This window comes from Catharus ustulatus, chromosome 1 (assembly GCF_009819885.2).
Source record: "Catharus ustulatus isolate bCatUst1 chromosome 1, bCatUst1.pri.v2, whole genome shotgun sequence".
Lineage (NCBI taxonomy): Eukaryota > Metazoa > Chordata > Aves > Passeriformes > Turdidae > Catharus > Catharus ustulatus.
Window position 1 is genome coordinate 83,319,835 of NC_046221.1, and position 15,755 is coordinate 83,335,589.

The following is a 15,755-nucleotide window of genomic DNA, read 5'->3' on the forward strand; positions in this document are numbered from 1 at the left end:
AAGACTTGAAGTTTCAAATTTACACACTTGGGTGAGATGTCACTCCTTATGTAGGATAGTTATGGGATCAGGCTGAGACATGTGAGCCTACTTCAGGCACAGAGCATTTAACAGAAGACATGATTAAGGTCAAACCTAATAATCAGAAAGGATTTGCACACAGCAGCAGGTGACTGTGAGATGGGCATGAAACTCAAGTGGAGAAACAAAAATGGATCACATGTATACCTGAGATTTTCTCAAAATGTTTCACCCTCTGGCAAATCTGCCAGACATCTCACCTAAGTGTGTGTAGAGAATGCTACATCCTATTGAGATTAACACTCTGTCAAAAGTATAACAAAAGAATGAATATAAAAAGCCACCAGAATAATTAGCATAATTTTTTCTTAATAGGAATCACATATAAGACAATGTAAATATCTCAAAGTTCAAGTTCTATAGAAACAAAACAAAATTACTCCTCCTTCTCTATTACATCACATTTTGTTTCTTCCAAAAATCCTGATATAAACACTTTTTTCAGCAAGCAAGCAACAAGCCAACCAAGAACTGGAAAATTTTGAACCATGTCAGTGAACTGATGTCAGCCAGAAATGTCAGCCAGAATTCATCATGAATTAATAAAGAAGGAGGGAGAGGAGGTATTGTCAGTTGGTTTTAATCACTTACAATGAAGCAAAGAGGAAAAAAAAAAACAGCATGAGAATAGGAAATCTAGATCTTTTCATTCAATTCTGCAAGTAATGTAGATGCACTCTGTACTCTGTACATCTGATGTTCAGGAAGATTTAGCATCCAAAATTTAAGTGTACCAGGAATTCTCTGGGAAACTAAGCACTTTAAAGCCAGGCCATTCTTCTCCCTTCACTGTCCAAACACATTCACCTCCTGTAATATCTTAAAAATGAATAGCTGGGAATGACATATCCCATACTCCGTCTTCTTCTTCTGTATTGTGGAAGCCACTGCTGAGTGATTGAAACTTAAACGGCATCCAGGTTAAATTTAGTCAATCTTAGCATTAATCTCAAAGTTAACACAATCACTTTCTAGGAAAAAAATCGAAATTGGTCTCTAATACTAGGTCCCAATTAAAATAACCTCTCTGGCTTGAACACCAACGTTAGAGATGAGAAACCGAGCCAATGTGCTTTGCTTGGCTGACTATCTAAGTCTTTCCGCTGGCACCTTCTCAAACTGACAGCAGTGGAGGAAGGCAGGGGCAGCAACAGTATGTGGGGGCTGCTGTCAAGATGGGAGACAAGACCAACAGCAAGCAGTCCTATGGGAAAGGTTGAATGTGGATGGGGGAATCACTGGTGTATAACTGGTCCTGGCTGAAATGTTTCAAAAACATGTTTAACTCAAGAAGTATTTGGTAATTTCCTTAAATACGCCCCCCACTCTGCCCACACGCGTCTCTCATTATGTACTTAATGAGCAGCACAAGCATCTCCCTTTCACTTGTGCAGCAAGAGGGTTTTGACATGTAAAATCTTTGCACACTATTGCAAAGTTAAATATGTGTGTGGCCCTCCTGCCAGCAACAAGGATATAGTTTACATTTTTAAAAGTTTTTAAAAGAATACTGCCTTGACCCTCCTCTGGGGAAGGAGGAAGTCCCTGAAGTATAGCACTAATGACAATTTATGTTGTTGTTGAGGTATTTTTTTTTTCTGCTGAAGAGAAATGCTAAAGCCTCTTAGTTGTCATTTTGGACAAATAGCAAGGTCCAGAGTCACCTCAGAGGATCTGCAGTCGTGACATTTTCTGCTGTGGGCCCTGCTACCTGCCACAAACTGTTCTTCCCTCAGCCAGTCAAGCATCAATCCACCTCTCTTCCTAAAAACAGTGAGAACTTCCCTCCCACTCTGCTCAGTTTGTTATTTCAGATTTTTAGAAAGTGTGGCTAACACGGAGAGCTAAATACATTCCACCAGAAATCTCCTTAAAGGTGATCCTTCGGCAGCTGCTTTTCTCTTTCAGCTCCCAGGAAATGCATAAGAAATCTTTTCGGTGCCAGAGCTTGCCAAACACTTGCAGAAAACCATCTCATTCTCTTCTCCCCTGTCCACCTTAATCTTTCCACTCCAGCCCTTTCCACTCCTTTCCCTCCCGCACACAAGAAGATGAGTTTATCCCAAGCACAGTTAGGGTTAACTGGTCTGAAATTCTGCTCCATTTTCAGCAGAAAGTCCTTTCAAATTTATTAATGCAATAAAATTTAATGCATTCACACCCCCTGAGATGTAAACAGAACACTCCTAAGTTTTTAGGTTTCTCTGCCCTCTGCTATTTGGGCAAAGTGGGGAAGTGCAATGTAGGGGGTTAATTTTCACTTTAGGCCTCAGCCAACAGGGTTATACATACATTTTACAACTTGCAGGTTTCCCTAGTGAGAAGAATCTGATGTAAATAACATTTTCTGTAGTCATCCAGGTCCTCTACAGCAGTGTTCAGCCCAAGAACCTAACAAAAGAGGGAAAATGCCTCCAGAGAAGAGTGATTATATGAAGAGTATGGGTCTTTGACCACAGCTACAAGAAAACAGGAAATAGGAAAGAAAGTGGAAAGGGAGATACATAAAGCACACTGTCCTGGTTTAGGGCAAATTTAAAAAAAAAAACAAACAAACCAACCCCCAAGACTCCTCCCCCACCACTGGGTTCGGGAAAGAATTTCCTCAGAGGAATAAAGTGGAAAAAACCTGTTTATTAATTAAACAAAACACTCCCAACACGAGAGAGGTAAATAACAACCCCTGATGACAAACAAAAACTTTTTCACCGGTGTAGGAGGTGACAAGCTCAGGAAAGTCTCTCCTGTAGGTAGCGTTAGTTTCCGGGCAGGATGACTGCTGCAGGTCTCAGCTTTGCAGGGTTCCCGGTGTCCCTCGGTGATCCAAGTCCGGTCCAAACAGGTTTAAAGAGTGTACAGAAAAGAAAAAAGGAAAGAACAAAGAACAGTCCACAGAAAAGATTGGACTGCCTAACTAATAAGCAAAAACAAACTAAAGCTACCAGAAGCGGCTGGCATGCGGCAGCAGCAAAGCAGCAAAGCAGCAAAGCAGCAAGCAGCCAAGCAGCAAGCAGCAAAGCAGCAAGCACAAGCAGCAAAAGCAGCCAAGCAGCAAAGCAGCCCAAGCGCAAGCAGCAAGAGCCGAGCAGCAGAGCTAGCCTCCCAAGCACAGACATGGGGGAGGGGAGCCAACTGATAAGTAGACTAAACAAACTTCTACTTAAACATGGACCACACGATTGGGATACAGGCCACCATAACGTCACCCCAGGACATTCCACCCCTTATCTCCATATCGTGAGTCCACTACTAAACACCATGTAAAACTTCATCAATTAAATACTTCCATCTCATGCCTGTGTGATCTAGTATTTTGTGTCACCCCACAACCAGATCTCCCTGAGGTACACATCGTGTTGTTCCATCTCTCTGCATTACCCACCACGTACAACCTGGTCCTTGAGCAAAAACAATCCCACGAATGGGTTTGTCTGTACTCGAGGCAGAATTTATCCATACTGTCTTTCCTAACAAACCTCTGACAGTGGCCACTGGGACTTTATCTCCCTCTATTATATGAAGGGACTCAGACTGGGCAGGACCTGCTCGGTTAGTGGAGCCTCGAGTGTTAACTAACCAGGTGGCCTTTGCTAAATGTTGCTCCCAGTTTTTTAAAAGAGCCCCCACCCAATGCTTTTAAAGTAGTTTTTAACAATCCATTGTACCTCTCCACTTTACCTGCAGCTGGTGCATGGTAAGGGATGTGGTACACCCACTCGATGCCATGTTCCCTAGCCCAGCTGTTTATGAGGCTGTTCTTGAAATGAGTCCCATTGTCAGACTCAATTCTCTCAGGGGTACCATGCCTCCAAAGGACCTGTTTCTCAAGGCCCAGGATGGTGTTCCGAGCAGTGGCGTGGGGCACAGGGTAGGTCTCCAACCATCCAGTGGTGGCTTCCACCATGGTCAGCACGTAGCGCTTGCCTTGGCGGGTTTGAGGCAGTGTGATGTAGTCAATCTGCCAGGCCTCCCCATACTTGTACTTGGACCAACGCCCCCCATACCAGAGGGGCTTCACCCGCTTGGCCTGTTTGATGGCAGCGCACGTATCACAGTCATGGATAACCTGAGAGATACTGTCCATGGTTAGATCCACCCCTCGGTCTCGTGCCCACTTATAGGTGGCATCTCTACCCTGGTGGCCTGAGGCATCATGGGCCCATCGTGCCAAGAACAATTCTCCCTTGTGGTCCCAATCAAGGTCTATCTTTGACACCCCTATCTTTGCAGCCTGATCTACCTTCTGATTGTTTTGCTGCTCTTCATTAGCTCTACTTCTGGGGACATGGGCATCTACATGGCGAACCTTCACAGGTAGTTTCTCTAACCGGGTAGCGATGTCTTTCCATTCTTCAGCAGCCCAAATTGGTTTTCCTCTACGCTGCCAGTTCGCCTCTTTCCATCTCTCCAGCCATCCCCACAAAGCATTGGCTACCATCCAGGAATCAGTGTACAGATAAAGCTTCGGCCACTTCTCTCTTTCTGCAATGTCTAGGGCAAGCTGAATGGCTTTGAGTTCAGCAAATTGACTTGATCCACCATCTCCTTCAGTGGCCTCTGCGACCCGTCGTGTGGGGCTCCATACGGCTGCTTTCCACCTCCGATTCATCCCTACGATGCTGACAGGAACCGTCGGTGAATAAAGCGTAACTGAGTTTCCTCTGCCGGCAGTTGGTTATATGGCGGAGCTTCTTCAGCCCGTGTCACTGGTTCTTGTTCCTCATCTGTGACACCAAAACTTTCACCTTCGGGCCAATTTGTAATTACTTCCAAATCCCAGGGTGATTCAGTTTTCCAATCCGGGCCCGCTGTGTGATAAGGGCAATCCACTTGCTCCATGTAGCACTGGTGGCATGGTGGGTGGAGGGAACCTTTCCTCTGAACATCCACCCCAGCACTGGTAGTCGGGGTGCCAGGAGGAGTTGTGTTTCTGTGCCGATCACCTCTGAGGCAGCTTGGACTCCTTCATAGGCGGCCAAGATTTCCTTCTCTGTTGGGGTGTAGTTGCCTTCCGACCCCCGGTAGCTCCGACTCCAGAATCCCAGAGGTCGCCCTCGAGTCTCATCGGGCGCCTTCTGCCACAGGCTCCAGGACAAACCATGGCTTCCCAGCTGCAGAGTAGAGCACATTCTTTACATCTGGTCCTGTCCTGACTGGGCCAAGGGCTACGGCATGAGCTAATTTCCTGCTTGATCTGGGCAAAGGCTTGCTGCTGCTCAGGCACCCCAGTGGAAATCGTTCTTCTTACGGGTGACCATGTAGAGAGGCTCACAATCTGACTGTACTCAGGAATGTGCATCCTCCAAAAGCCTATGGCACCTAGGAAAGCTTGTGTCTCCTTCTTGCTGGTTGGTGGAGGACATAGCTGTGATCTGTATTGATGACCTCAGTAGGGATCTGGACGCCGTCCCATCTTGCCACTTTACTCCCAGGAACTGGATCTCTCAGGCAGGTCCCTTGACTTTGCTCTCTTTATGGCAAAGCCGGCTCTCAGAGAATCTGGATGATCTTTTCTCCTTTCTCAAATAACCTCACTGCCGTGTTCCCCCACACAATGATGTCATCAATGTATTGCAGGTGTTCTGGAGCCTCACCCTTTTCCAGTGCAGCCTGGATCAGTCCATGACAGATGGTGGGGCTGTGTTTCCACCCCTGGGGCAGACGATTCCACGTGTACTGCACGCCCCTCCATGTAAAGGCAAACTGAGGCCTGCACTCTGCTGCCAGGGAATGGAGAAAAATGCATTGGCAATATCAATAGTGGCATACCACCTTGCTGCCTTGGACTCCAGCTCGTTACTGCAGTTCCAGCATGTCCGGCACAGCAGCACTAAGTGGTGGAGTCACTTCATTCAACGCTCGATAATCTACTGTTAATCTCCATTCCCCTTCAGATTTACGCACAGGCCAGATGGGCTATTGAAGGGTGAGTGGGTTTTGCTGACCACCCCTTGGCTCTCCAGCTCTCGGATCATCTTATGGATGGAACTACAGCATCTCGAGTTGTTCTATATTGTCGGCGATGCACTGTGGAAGTGGCAATTGGTACCTTTTGCTCTTCTCCCTTCAGAAGTCCTACTGTAGTTGGGTTCTCAGACAGTCCAGGTAAGGTGTTCAATTGCTGGATGCCCTCTGTCATCACAGCTGCTATCCCAAATGCCCACCTGAATCCTTTTGGGTCTTTAAAATACCCCCTTCGGAGGTAATCTATGCCTAAAATACATGGGGCCTCTGGGCCGTCACAATGGGGTGTTTTTTCCATTCCTTCCCAGTCAGACTCACTTCAGCTTCCACCAAAGTAAAGTCCTGGGATCCACCTGTCACGCCAGCAATAGAGACGGATTCTGCCCCCACATATCTCGATGGAAACTAATGTGCATTGTGCACCAGTATCAACTAAAGCTTTGTACCTTTGTGGTTCCGATGTGCCAGGCCAACGGATCCACACAGTCCAGAAAACACGATTTTCCCTCACCTCACCCTGGCTAGAGGCAGGGCCCCTCTAAGCCTGTTTTATCCTTCTTTCCTTGGGCACATGTTTTGGAGGTTCCTTCAAGGGGATCGGACCATGTCGTCATCATCATCATACTTGGCAATTCGGCTACGGGCAACTGGAGCTGCTCTCCTTTTGGTGGAATTTCCTCTTTGAGTCTTGCCTTCCTTCAATTCATGGACTCGTTGTGCCAGAGCAGCAGTAGATTTTCCATCCCATCTCTTCATGTTTTCTCCACAATCACGCAGGAAAGAACCACAGCTCAGCCCGTGGGGTGTACCTTCTCTCCCCATCGGGGGAACGTCTGCGTTGGATACCAGGGCCTCTAATTGGTGCAGCCGAGATTTGGAGAAGGTCCTCCTTAATCTCATCCCTGAGTCTCTTATGATTCTCCTCTATCTTGTCTTCTAATTTCTGCAGGACGTGTTTCCACAGCTTGCGATTCTGGCATGTGTTGGACCATGTACAGCATCTGCATATGCTCGGAGCTTCTTTGCCATATCGAGCACGGTCTCATCCCTCTCATCCCTCTTCATTATTGCCAAAGCAGAAGCGTATTCATGTGGCCCAAGTCGCACAAGTTTTCGCCACATCACAGATGTACATGGTACCAAGTCTGGATTTCTAGTTGTTATGTCATCTGAGAAGATAATCTCTGCCACTGCCATTTCTCTCAGGCGTTGGATTCCTTGTTCTATAGTCTTCCACTGCGTCTGCTGCATATAGAGATCGTCTGCACACAGGTATCTTTGTGCTACACTGTCCAGGACCCGTGCCCAGAGGCTGTGAGGGTTAGTCCCCCTCATCATTCCTTGATCGATGACAGGATCATGTGACAGGGATCCCAAATGCCTCGCTTCAGTGCCGTCCAGAATTGTAGCCTCGCCTGCAGCATCCCAAAGACGGACCAACCAACTAATTATAGACTCATCAGGTCGTCGAGTGTAATCCTTTCTTAGACCACGGAGGTCCTTTAGGGAAAAGGATTCAATATTGGCCTCTGATCTTGTACCAGTTGCTTTGACTCCTGGTTTTATGTCAGGGGGCGCTGAGGGTCCTTCTCCTGCATCACCATCATCATCATCATCATCCACTGGTCGATTGGTCTTGTCTGTGGATTTCCCACTTCTCGTGCTAGTAGCAACAGCCATTGGTTGAGGCTTACTGTCTGGTTTAGCTGCTGGCCTTGAGCCTGGGATGTTGGCTGCAGCCTGAGTGACTGGGATAGTGGCTGATTTATCTCCCTGTCCCCTTTCCTCTGCCTGCTGCCCTACAGTATCTAGCAGAGTGCGATAAGCATATGCCAGGGACCAGCTCACCGCAATGATCTTTTCCTCCTTGGAGTTATCATGGCATTTCTCTTTAAGGTATTTTGCCACCTCATCTGGGTTCTGAATTTGTTCAGGGGGGAAAGTCCCAGACTATAGGATCTGAAAATTCCTTCAAGATTTGACCCATATGTTCCCATTTCCCACACCACTCAGGATTTCCTCACACTTTGCTCTAATCCTAAATCAGGAGTCACATCAGCCCCTCTAGAAATCTCAGCTCTTATCCTATAGAAGCTGCATACTGTATAAAGCAAAGGTTGCTACATTAAACAGCAGAAAGATGGTCTCTTTAGCAGTCAAGGGAAACTGAACATACTCTAATAGGAATGTAAAAAATTCAGGGGGAGACGAAGGAAAACAAAGGCTGAAAAGCCTCATCCCCTGCTTCTCCTCTAACAAACTGGGCACATAACCATAACCATGAACCATACATTCCTGGAACTAGACTCCAGCATCTTTTATAAACCTCCTACAAGCCATTACAACTAAGCCCGGCCCAATGGATATTCTGGTCATTGCCCCCCTGCTGCAGAAACTGCGTACTAGGGAAAACACCGGAGCTATTTCTGGGTGAGAAAATAAACCCAAGGACCATAGAGGTATTAAGACCTCAAAAAACCCTAAAGAGCAAAAATACATGCAAGCCTCCAGCCCCAGAGACATTATAAATTCAAACAACATTATTAGAACGAAGTTTTTCCACTTTCTCTTGCCCACAAGGTTGGGCGCCAAAAATTTGTCCTGGTTTAGGGCAAATTTAAAAAAAAAAAAAACAAACAAACCAACCCCCAAGACTCCTCCCCCACCACTGGGTTCGGGAAGCAATTTCCTCAGAGGAATAAAAGTGGAAAAAACCTGTTTATTAATAAACAAAACACTCCCAACACGAGAGAGGTAATTAACAACCCCTGATGACAAACAAAAACTTTTCACCGGTGTAGGAGGTGACAAGCTCAGGAAAGTCTCTCCCTGTAGGTGCGTTAGTTTCCGGGCAGGATGACTGCGCAGGTCTCAGCTTTGGCAGGGTTCCGGTGTCCCTCGGTGATCCAAGTCCGGTCCAAACAGGTTTAAAGAGTGTACAGAAAGAAAAAAAAAAGAAAAGAACAAAGAACAGTCCACAGAAAAGATTGGACTGCCTAACTAATAAGCAAAAACAAACTAAAGCTACCAGAAGCGGCTGGCATGCGGCAGCAGCAAAGCAGCCAAAGCAGCAAAAGCAAGCAGCCAAGCAGCAAGCAGCAAAGCAGCAAAGCAGCCAAGCAGCAAAAGCAGCCAAGCAGCAAAAGCAGCCAAGCAGCAAAGCAGCCAAGCAGCAAAAGCAGCCAAGCAGCAAAGCAGCCAAGTGGCAAGCAAACAGAGCCGAGCAGCAGAGCTAGCCTCCCAAGCACAGACATGGGGAGGGGAGCCAACTGATAAGTAGACTAAACAAACTTCTACTTAAACAGGACACACGATTGGGGATACAGGCCACCATAACGTCACCCCAGGACACACATGATTTCAGGCAGCAGGATGTTGGGCAGTAGAAACAGCAAGAAGAGAACTTGTACATTTCTTTTGCTGGAGAAAGTAAAGCGTTCCAGTCAAGCAAAGTGCTTAGAAAGCTTTGCACAATGCACTAGCAAGGAGGACTGAAGACACTTGGATCATTTGATGGGAGGAATCAAAGCTAGACTGAAGTTGGAAGAGCTGAGCCCTTGGCACTTTTTCCCCAGAAAAGTGACGCGTTCACATTGCATGTGGTTTTTGCATGACTGCCTCAGCAGGGTACTTGAAACAGTACCTGGAGAGTCACTGTACCAACTCCAGCCATAGCCAACACACAGAGACTGATCACCTGATATCTTTGCTCTGCTGCTTCTGCCTACCCCTCTTCACCATTCCCTGCCCCAGTGCCTGCCCCTCCCACTCGCAAGGAAGTCTTCTCAACCTCTTTTACAGAGGCTAGTAAAGGAAGTGGCGATGAATGGATCCATGGCTTCTCATTTGCATGAAAGACTACTGCAAGCACAAAAACATCAGGGAAGAGGCAGGGCTGGGGGACAGGTGAGACCATGTCTGTAGTCTCAGCTCCATTTGCTAAATCCCTGATGTCTCAAGGAGACAGTAGGTGTCGACCAAAGCAATGGGATGGGGCTGCACAGATATTCACACACATAGAAATTCTCACTATTTGTGCATTAAAAAAGGAAAAGGAGAGAGGCTACTAAACTCCATATTTTCTCTGTCACTTTATGAACCCCAGAGCTGGCAAAGATGAGTGTTAGGTGCATTTGGTCTGATGGTATAAGCAGAGAAAAAGAGAACACCATCCCAGTGAGTAATCTACCCAGGTTACAGTAAATTCACGAATACAAGCCGCACTGAGTATAAGCTGCATCTGTGGGTGTTGGCAAATATTTCATTTTTTGTCCATAAATAAGATGCACCAGAGTATAAGCCGCTCTGTCGTTCGCAGCGAGGACCCGCGTGCAACAAAGTTGCCAAATACTAACAGAACCGCGGCATGGCGGGGGGTTTACTGGCTCAACTTCACGAATACAAGCCGCACGGAGTATAAGCCACGTTTCCAGTGTGTTAGCAACGTTGATGTCTTTGTCAATAAAAAAGCCGCACCCAAATATTAGCCGCACTTTCGTTCGCAGCGAACTTTCATGAAGTCGTCATTTAATAACACAATCGCGGATTGCCGAGGCTTACTGTCTTACTGGCGACCTTGGAAACATTATTTCCAGGTGAAAAAAGACACAGACAATAGCTGCGGCAGCGTTCCCTGCAAGTCTTATTTACAAGCTGAAAAAGACACGAACAATAGTGCGAGCATTCCCAACAGATCCGCGTCACCTTTAAACAGCTGCTCAGCCGCGCGGGCGAGCAGCCAAGCTCCCAGTGGAGCTGCATCTCTGTGCCGGCACAGCCACCCTTCTCATCTGCGCGGGTGAGCGGCCGAGCTCCGAGGGGAACTGCATCTCCATGCCGGCACAGCCACCCCACTCATCCACGCGAGCCCAGCGCCCCACCTCGCTCCGCGTGAACCTAGCCAGCCACGCAGCCGCACAAGGACAGTCAGCCGCGCAGTTGCACAAGACTGAAAACACTTTAAAAAGTACGGAGAAATATCACACACTTTTATCAAACTGCCGAGAGAATGTGCCGAGGGAACTCACCCCGATAACACCCCCCCCGCCCCTCAGTAAAGCCGTCATCCACAAGCAGGCAATAAGCTGTTCTCTGATTAGTTCATCGTCGGAACAACCAGGAAACCATGGATTTCAAACCATTTTGGCTCGGGACAGGACCGGCACAGTACCAGGTAAGGGCAGATATCACATTTTTGTAAATAATTAGCCGCCCGGAGTATTAGCCGCACTTCCGGGTTTCCACCAAAATTCTGGTCTAAATGGTGCGGATGAATCTCTGCAAAGCCTAGCATGCCTTTCCAAGTGTGACAGATAAATGCTACAAGGAATTATCTTTTCATTAGTTGCAACTAGGAAACTTATTTCATCTTGCCATGAAAGCTGTTTAGCTTCACCTATGGTTATTGCTTTCTGGCCTGTTTATTCTGGAGAAGACTGAGAGGAGATCTCATCAATACAATATCTCAAAGGTGGGTGTCAAGAAGGTGGTACCAGATTCTTTAGAGTGGTGAGGAGCCATGGCCATAAACCCAAACACAAGAAGTTTCATCTCAGCATGAGGAAGAACTTCTTTGCATTGAGGGTGATAGAGCACTGGAACCGGCTGCTGGGGTAGGTAATGGATTTTCCCTCGTTGCAGACATTCAAACCCCAACTGGACACATTCCTGTGTAACCTGCTCTATGTGACCGTACCTTGGCAGGAGGGCTGGATCAGATGATCTCCAGAGGTCCCTTCCAAACCTAATGGTTCTGTAGTCCTCAAAGTTGAGGAAAACTCTGCTCCTATTTCAGCACCCAGGGTTAAGAAAAAAATTGGTTATTCATCATATAGATGATATTTTGTAGGTGAGATGCTTAATTTGTGCTGCTGAATATATAAAAACAAAATGGGAAGTCAACATAGCTGTTTCAAACCTGGTACTAAAATCTCCTACTGAAACACACCAATAATTTAAGCAAGTTTTCCACACAAGTAAACAAATAAGATGTCTCAGTTTTCTTTTTCTGGGAAGGTTGTCAAACCCAGAGAACTGGTCCTGAACTGGCATTTTGTTGACTATATTCAGGTGGATTCATAGTGCAGTGTCTGAAAATATAGCAATCGGGTGGCATTTGGCCATAGATACTATTTAGTTTAATATTTCACAGCATTTTTCATCACCCTTTTATGACTTAGAATGCAATTTCTCTCTTCAACCTGTATCAACTAATAAATACAGTAATTTCATGACTATAAGGCACACCCATTTGACTAAAATTTCCCCTGAAACCGGAAGTGCGCCTTATAGTCCAGTGCGCCTTATCTGATGGACAAAGCGGCAAAATTTGCCAACCCGGAAGTGCGAGCCGCAAGGGGGAGTGGCCCCGCAGCAGGGCTAGGCTGTGAGGGGAGAGGTGTCCCGTGGGGCTGTGCCTGGCTGTGAGGGGGAGTGCCCCCGCTGGACTGTGCCTGGTTGTCAGGGGGAGTGCCCACACGGGGCTGTGCCAGGCTGTAAGGAAGGAGTGGCCCTGTGGGGCTGTGCCGGGCTGTGAGGAGGGAGTGGCCCTGCGGGGTTGTGCCGGGCTGTGAGTGGGGAGTGGCTCCGCAGCAGCGTCAGGATGTGAGGGGAGAGGGGCTCCGCGGGGCAGGCCCACCGGCATTGCGGCAGCCACCGCGCGGGGGAAGCCCGCCGGTGTCGGGGCGGCCGCCGCACGGGGTGGGAAAGCCACCGGAATCAGGGCAGTGGCAGCGCGGGGGAAGCCCGCTGGCGTCGGGGCCGCCGGAGCACCCGGGAACTCCCTAAGCAGAGGGGCCCCAGGGACACCGCACGGAGCGGCGGCGGGCATTTTCCGGCACCAGGGACACCGCATGGAGCGGCAGTGGGCATTCCCTGGCCCCGGGGATGCCGCACGGAGGGGCGGCGGGCATGCCCCGGCCCCAGGGACGCCGCACAGAGCGGCGGCAGGCATGCCTCAGCCCCGGGGAGGCCGCACGGAGCAGCGGATACACGCGGGTCCAGGGGCCCATGGCTGCCGGGTTGGGGCGGGGCCTCGGCCTGCAACCGCGGGGGGGAGCTGGGGGCGGAGCCTCGCTGGGAAAAACAAAAGTGCACCTTATAGTCTGGTGCGCCTTATCTGATCTGCAAAGTTGCAGAATTTGCCGACTCCCGGGGGGTGCACCTTATAGTCCGGTGCGCCTTATGGTCGTGAAATTACTGTAATCATCCACAACTGCAGCAAGATGATCTTCCAGTATTCTTTATTTTTTTTAATCTCACATATATTATTTCTAGGCACCCAGCTTAGTATAATTTGACGTTGCCTTTAAGCCAGTGCCTAAAAATGCATTCTACCTGGCTGGCTGCCTGGCTGATTTGCTTAAATCTGCTTTTAAGAAACACTGAAGACATTGAGATTCTGTCTCACTTAAACAAATAAATACAGTCTGCTTTGTAGAAAGTACTGTACTTCCTCTTCCTCTTTTTGTTCCTGTTTAAGAGGATCTGGAGAGTGATTAAAGCAGAAAAAAAAAACCACAGAAAAAAGTCAAAGAAAAAGTCCTGCAAGAGGTTTTTAAGGAGAAAAAGTTAGATTCACATCTACAGCAGGTTTTATGGAATTTCACCATCTCTTCCCATTGCACTTTTGTGGTTTAACACACCTCAGGCTACAGTATTAAATGGATACCTACTGATATATGATGTTCAGACACATCCTCTTCAATCAAACACCTGAAAATGCATGAAGAAGAAGAGAACCTGGGTCAAGAATGCAATCCCACCTGCTTTAGCATTTTCAGCTATGTTGCTTGCATTTTTCTGGACCTTGGGTACAGTCAGCTGCAAATCTGATTGTGCATTTCAGAATTCAATCTCATCTTAATATCTCACTTTGCTGCCCCCTACTTGAGTTTTTTTAAGCTTTGGATCTGATTTTTTAGCTTTTAAGGACTGATCAATGTTACTTAGATAGCACAACATCGTGCTACTTAAGTACTGTGACACGGTAACATCTCTGTAGCTTCATATATAGCAGGGACAGCCAACAGTGTCCTGGGCTCTGTCAACAGGGTCACAGTCAGCACATGGAGGGGAGGAATTCCATCCCTCTGCTCAGCCCTTGAGAGATTTCATTCTCAATCATCTGTGTCTAATTTTGGACCCCTGATGCAGGATGGACATAAATGAACTAAAGTGAGTTCAGTGTTTGGGAAGCTGGAACATTGTCCTCTGAAGAGGGCTGAGGGACAGGGGCTTTTTCAGGCCTGGACAACAGAACACATTAGAGACACGTCATGGCAGTTTTCTAGTGCATCCAAGGAGATCATGGAGAAGATGGAGACAAGTGCATCTTAAGGCATCATCCACCATGATGAACAGTAGGAGGAGGGAAATCAGTGAGCATAAACTGAAACATGAGAACTGCAACTTGTGTGTGGCAACAGTGGAGGAGTGGTAGAGATGACCTACAAAGCTGTGAAGACACCAACCTCACCACTTCAGAGCAGTAAGCTACTGTCCATATGCACCTTCCTTCTTTCCTTTACCTCCAGTAGTCCACAGACTGTCACGGTGCCTCTTCACTCCTTGTTTTTACTTTATATACGAACAGCGACACTTTTCAGCTATCCATATGCTCACCTGTAACAAATTTGAGCTTCATGAACCCACTAACTTAAAGCTCCAACAATCTAATCACAATGGGAAAACAAATTCACTCGGTACTTCATTCAACACTATTGCACATATTAACACAAATGACAGCAACATCACTTAACTATTTCACACAGCTGGAATTTTCATGAATGTTTTCTAGATGATAGGGATTAAAATATTAGGAAATACTTCTATTTATAAGATAAAAGTTTGGAGTTACAATATGAAGAAGCCCACTTAAACACTATACTGTCATCAATGTGAAATGACAGCATTATATTTTGCTGATGTTTGAGGAAAAAACCTCCCAAATCTGAGGTGTAGCTGAGAAAAAAAATCCTACCAGGCATCCAAACAGGTTGTGGAGGGTTGCCTTTGGGAGCAGGGAACACCTATTTGTCCTCTATTTGTGTAGAGTCTAACATAATAAGCTCCTCAGCCACGACAAGGACTCTTAATCACTGCAGCAACATAAATCCAAGGGTAATCATAATAGACTTATACTGGTGTCTATTACAAATAATGGAATTTGTCCCTTGGCAATAAAACCTGTTTCATGTAACTATCAGGCCCTGAACGTACATAATTATGCATACAAAACTGGATCTAAGTTGAATACTTTCTTTAAAAGTATCCTTCAAGCCACATTTTTTAAGTTCTTCAGTTGAACCTGGTAAAAGCATGTAAGAAAGAACAAGCTTTGCAACTGTGTGGTTATCCAAGTCATTCCTGTGTACTACTATTTCTTCTGCTAGGAGCACCTTGTCTGTGCTAGCGGCTCACTAAAACACTAAAAGATAACCATCAGGAAGGTGTACATGAATGTCATAGGCAGGAGTGAGTTTAAGGCCCTTTCACATTTTGGCTCAAAGATTAGTAAGAGCAGAAATTTTGAGAAATTTCTCTATGCTTGTTAGTGTTAACGTATGTTTTCCATTCCTGAAGAATTTTGAGAAATCTGAGAGAGAGGAGAAGGGGGGAAAGATATAAAGTGTTCATTGCTCCTGCTGAGTTTCCTTCTTCAGTTTTTTCATTTTATCATTTAAAAGGAGCATTGTTTTACTTCAAAACTA

At 46.8% G+C, this 15,755-nt stretch overlaps 1 protein-coding gene across 1 annotated transcript in view; it reads right to left on the minus strand.

Moving 5' to 3' along the window:
- The window catches only part of LOC116995517 (inositol 1,4,5-trisphosphate receptor-interacting protein-like 1), a 37,968-nt gene extending 23,395 nt beyond the window's left edge, over positions 1–14,573 (minus strand). Inside the window, exons 1-3 of the mRNA XM_033058348.1 lie at positions 14,517–14,573; positions 13,719–13,758; positions 11,741–11,830 (exon numbers count right to left, since the gene is read on the minus strand). The gene's annotated coding sequence lies outside the window, so the exon portion shown is untranslated. The remainder of the gene's footprint in view (positions 1–11,740; positions 11,831–13,718; positions 13,759–14,516) is intronic.
- Positions 14,574–15,755: the final 1,182 nt, after the last annotated feature.